The 5,669-nt window shown below is 39.2% G+C and overlaps 1 pseudogene; it reads left to right on the top strand.

Annotated features, from left to right (window-relative positions):
- Positions 1–3,822: 3,822 nt before the first annotated feature.
- LOC112073722 (butyrophilin subfamily 1 member A1-like) overlaps positions 3,823–5,669 on the top strand; it is a 4,612-nt pseudogene continuing 2,765 nt past the window's right edge.

Genomic DNA, 5,669 nt, shown 5'->3' with positions numbered 1-5,669 from the left:
AAACATAGCGTATAGAAAAAACCGTCCACACACACGTAACACAAAACAATCACGGACAAAAACAGAAAGTAGACGAGAGGTAACAAATAAGAACATAATAAGGAATAAAATCAGCGTGCTTATCAAGACGAAAACAAAAGGAAAAAGAACATTGGATCGTGATCACTAGAAAAAGCCGTGACGTCGACCGCCCGAACGCGCCGCCCGAACCAAAGAGGAGCCGACCTCAGCGAAAGTCGCTGACAGATATACAAAGGGGAAGCCATAGAAATTGCTAACAAAATTTATATCAGAACAAATAAAGGAATTTTCATTGGAAAATGTTACATAGAATGTATCCTGTGAAACGATTTTGGAAAATTCAAGCTGAATACTGACTTATAAATTATTTCCTGCGTGAAATGGAGAAGGAGATCATTTTGCGTTAGTTTTTTGCCCTGTATTTATAAGCAGAATGTTTTGGATTACATACAGAATTTTGTTAACACAATAAAAATAGACCGGTTTACTAATTTAAATGGTTTATATAATGATTATTTCAGAAATTCTGACATGGAATAAAGACGTGAGTATATTTTGAATTCAACCTGGCTAAAATACTAGGAACATTTGCATATCACAAGATAAAATGATCCAATTCAAAACCTAACTTTTGTTCAATTTATAAAATGAATTGTAAACATATGCACTACTTTAGTCAAGAATGAGAAAACAACCAAGGACAATTAAAACTGTTATTGATCTTCAGCGTCGTGTGAATATGGATGGCAGGGGAGCGTCTAGGCACGAGAGTCAAAACAACGAGTTAGTGAATGGAGGTTTTGTTAATGAATTGTCCCATGTATCTGGCTCCATAACACAAGAACATAGAAACATGGGTAGGATACCCGTCGCAGACACACAATTTACAACACGTGACATAAAAACAATCTCTGACAAAGACTGAGGGGAATCAGAGGCGTTAATACAACAATAGTTAATGGATGGATTGAAACTGTTGTGGAAGACAAGACAAAACCAATGGAAAATGAAAATGGATCGACTTACTAGCAAGAGCAGCGCGACTCGTCGACCGCCGAAACAAGTGAGAGGCAACGAAGTCGGAGAAGTCGTGACAAATTATTAATGAATATGGATTGTGTTTGTTAGGATTGCCTGTAATGTAATAGTTTGCATGTATGACTATTCCGTCTTTTGGTTGATACAGAAAATAAGACCATTTTAGAAATAATAAAAAAGAGGTGAGGAAGAAGACATTTGTATGGACCGCCGGAAAATTTCGTCACTCGTTCTTCCCTGCGAAGGTGTGTTTCAGCCAGCCGTTGTAGCTTTAGGTGCTTATGATGCGCTAGTCAATTTGATTGCCATGTCTACTTATATTAACTATATCCAGCTAGCAATCGAAACAGTCTCCCAGAAGCAGCCCCTCTTCCGGGGGACGGAAGCTGACTGAATCGCCCGAGATCAAAATTATATGACTGCCCAGAATCGGCTCAAGTGACATTGCGGGCTGTTCCGTGCTACCGGAATACCACACCCAACACACACACACCACGACACGACACACACACAACACACACAACACACACCACACACACACGCACACAGCACACACACACACCCACACACACTACACACACACACACACACACACACACACCCACACACCCACAACACACACAACACACACCCACACCAAGTGCAGATGACTTGAATTACAATGTTGAGAATCTTTGCTACAGGTCCATTCTCTCCCTCTCTCCCTCCCCTCCCTCCTCCTCTCTCTCCCTCCTTCTCCCGCCTCTCTCGCCTTCTCTTCCACAACACCTCTAAAGACCCAACAATCAAAGCCACCAGCGCAACCTGACATGTTTCTCTCTTTTCCAACTGCTGACATTTTCTCCTTTTCCCAACTCCATGACATGTGTTCTCCTTTTTCCAACTCTACATGTTTCTATCTCCGTTCCAACTCAAGACATATTTCTGCCTTTTCCTAAAAACATAGTCAACATTATTTCATATCAAATGAATTGACCATGGGGACGTTTGAAGGGGGAGAGAGGCAGCTAACTTACTACGTTTGAAGGGGGGAGAGAGACAGCTATACTATTACTAGTTGAAGGGGGAGAGAGCAGCTATACTATACTAGTTTGCAAGAGCGAGAAGAGGCGCTATACTTATTACTATTTGAAGGGGAGAGAGGCACTATACTATACTATTTGAAGGAGAGAGACAGCTAATACTATTACTGTTTGAAGGGGGGAGAGAGCAGCTATACTATTACTAGTTTAAGGGGGGAGAAGAGCTAGTTATACTATACTATTTGAAGGGGAGAGAGGCACTATACTATTACTAGTTTGAAAGGAGAGAAGAGACACTAACTATTACTAGTTTGAAGGGGAGAGAGACAGCTATACTATTTACTAGTTTGAGAGGGGGAGAGAAGGCAGCATACTATTACTAGTTGAAGTGGAAGAGACAGCTGATATACTAGTTGAAGGGAGAGAGCAGCTATACTATTACTAGTTTGAAGGGAGAAACAGCTATACTTTACTAGTTGAATGGGGAGAGAGCAGCTATACTATTACTAGTTGAAGGGGGAGAAGACACTATACTATTACTAGTTTGAGAGGAGGGGAAAGCTATACTATTACTAGACACGTTGCTTAGGCCTTACTCCACAGGATTTGTCTTTCCAAACTGTTTTTTTTTTTAAACTAAGGAAGCCTGGAGGGATCTAATATCAACGTGCTAGACGATAAAAGGCCACAACGATCATTCGTGCCAGAACCTTCAGATAGTATTCATACCCCCTTTTGGACTTATTACACATTGGTGTACAGCTTGAATTTAGATTAAAGGTGCCTGTGGGAATGAGGGCTGTTATTATGGGCTCCTGAGCCAATTGTGACCCAGCACCGCTTTTCAGTCATATGTAGCAACATTTTAAATGTTGTTTTTTACGGTTTGTAAAAGTAGAGACTCAGAGCTGACAAAATGGTATATCATACACTGCAGTTGAAGGAAACCGGGGAAAAAAAGTAATTCTGCTTTGAATGTTGATAAACTTGTAACTCTACTTCTGAGAAAATGGCCCTAGAATGTTTTGGTTGCACCTACTGGGGAGCTCTTCTTTGTCTACACTCAATCAGCATCGTTCACACCCTCTTAAGCTTTAACCCCACCCATCTCTTTAAGGATTCACATGAGAGGCCATCTGCTAAACAGAGTGAGTAGTGTATTAAACAACCAAAGATTTCAAGACTAAAAGTGGTGAAAGTAGTAGCCTACAATAAGGACAAACGCCATGTTAAAATACACTTTCTAGTCCTTGGCCTGGATCCTAATCTGATTTAGGTGCATGTCATGTTGTTTTACACATTACCGTCTCTGGTAAACACACACTATATCAAATAAAATCCAAGTTTTATGTCACATGAGCAGGATACAGAAGGTGTAAACTGTAGAGTGAAATGGTTACTTGCATAAAAATAGAAAGTGTCAATATATTAAAATAAGAACAAAAAAAGAAACATTTTGACAGAAGTACTGAAAGTAACAAAAATACAGTTTTCATGTTCTAGTATCAGAACAGAAGTGCACCACTGTCTTCCACATACAGCCATTAAACCAAGTGAAAACTGTTGCTAAAGCGGGTCGTTTTTTTACTTTGGGCTCCTAATCCCCGACAAATCTTTTATTTCTGAGGTGCATAAATTCTCGTGGAATGATTAATTTGCTCCCATTGGAAACAACAGGCCGTGGTCTATCTTTGTCAGGCTGTGGGTAACTGGTGCTGGAATCAGGCGCAGGAGAGCAGAGATGAGTGTACAAGGTAATTTATTCCACCAACAGCTCCAGTATAAAACAAACACTAAAGGTGCGTGAAATTACCGGTCACTCTTAAATAACGGGCGTAATAACGAACCCAGCAAACAATACCAGCAAACAAGTAACGACCTTAACATTATGTACAAACACGCACACAAACATAGGGGAAAACAGAGGGTGAAATAATGAACATGTAATTGGGGAATAGAAACCAGGTGTGTAGAAAACAAAGACAAAMCAAATGGAAAATGAAAAGTGGATCTGCGATAAGCTAGAAAGCCGGTGACGTCRACCGCCGAACGCCACCCGAACAAGGAGAGGTACCGACTTCGGCGGAAGTCGTGGGTTAGTTATAAAACTTATTCGGTACACTTATGACAACAGCCACTTCAAGTGCAGGGCGCGAAATTCAAAATATATTTTTTTTAAATATTTAACTTTCACACATTAACAAGTCCAATACAGCAAATCCAGCCAACATGTCCGATTTTTTAAATGTTTTACAGCGAAAACACCACGTATATTTATGTTAGCTCACCACCAAATACAAAAAAAGGACAGACATTTTTCACAGCACAGGTAGCATGCACAAAGCCAACCTAACTAACCAAGAACCAACCAAACTAACCAAGAAACAACTTAATCAGATGACAGTCTTATAACATGTTATACAATAAATCTATGCTTTGTTCGAAAAATGTGCATATTTGAGCTATAAATCAGTTTTACATTGCAGCTTGTTTTTTCTCAATTATGTAGTTTTATTATTTTAGATCATCATTGAAAATTTGATTCGGGATCGTTAGGCGTGTATGCCGTTGGTCTGCTTTTTTACAGGTAGCAGGGAGGCTTCGCGCACACCTTGCGCTAGCGCGGCTTTTTGACTAATTCAAGAGGGAAAAAAAGACGTTCTAAATGCCAAACAACGATTCGTTCTTGACAAAGGACCTCTTGGTACAACATTCTGCATGAAAACTCATTCAAAAGTAGGACCCATTTTACTAGAATGATGCTAGTTCATATCAGCTGTATCGAACTGTGTACGATTGTTTTGTACTCGCTAAACCTCAAGCCTTATGCGTAATGAAGGATTATTTTTTTGAATTACTACACACTGCGATTGCATTAAAGAACTAGGTATCTATCATTTCCTATCACAAACAGGTTTTTTTCAGTCATGTTTTATAATAGTATTTCTTTGGTCAGCAGTATGTGAGCAGTTCAGCAAAAATATCCGGACATTCTGGGAAAAAGATTGCTACGTTGACAATGTGATAACCACTGATTTCAGCTCTAAATATGCACATTTCTCGTAACCAAAAACATTTAATGTGTATGCTATAACCCTGAATGGTCTTTTGTATAGAGAACGATCTGTCATCACATTGCGGAAAATGAAATGATCGGTTGGGGTCATGCTCAATCAAGGTTAAAGTCAAAAAATTTAGATATTTTGCTTGGTTTGTTAACGAATTCAGCTCATTTTTTTTTTTCAACTTTCGCTGTCTGGAATGGCTTAGTCGTTTCTGGCATACTACCCTGTAGGGTATAGCTGCTAATATAAGCTATATTGTGTTTTCGGTTAAATACACTTAATACATCGGGATAATATTTGGCAGGAGAAATTCAAACAAAGAATGCCTAGTCTGTCATTTGCTATCTTTCATTTTGTTACACCAAATTTGTATTTTTCAGAAATTGTTTTAGTAGACAATGTTTTATATGATGACCAAATATTTTACAGATGCGGGGATTTGACAGCTTTTTTTTCGGGTCTGTATAATAATTACTCTGCTGCTGATCGGTGCCTATTTCTGATGGTTAGCTGTTTGAGGGTA

This window comes from Salvelinus sp. IW2-2015, unplaced genomic scaffold (genome assembly GCF_002910315.2).
Source record: "Salvelinus sp. IW2-2015 unplaced genomic scaffold, ASM291031v2 Un_scaffold2343, whole genome shotgun sequence".
Classification (NCBI taxonomy): Eukaryota; Metazoa; Chordata; class Actinopteri; order Salmoniformes; family Salmonidae; genus Salvelinus; species Salvelinus sp. IW2-2015.
This window is presented reverse-complemented; position numbering and strand designations above follow the sequence as displayed.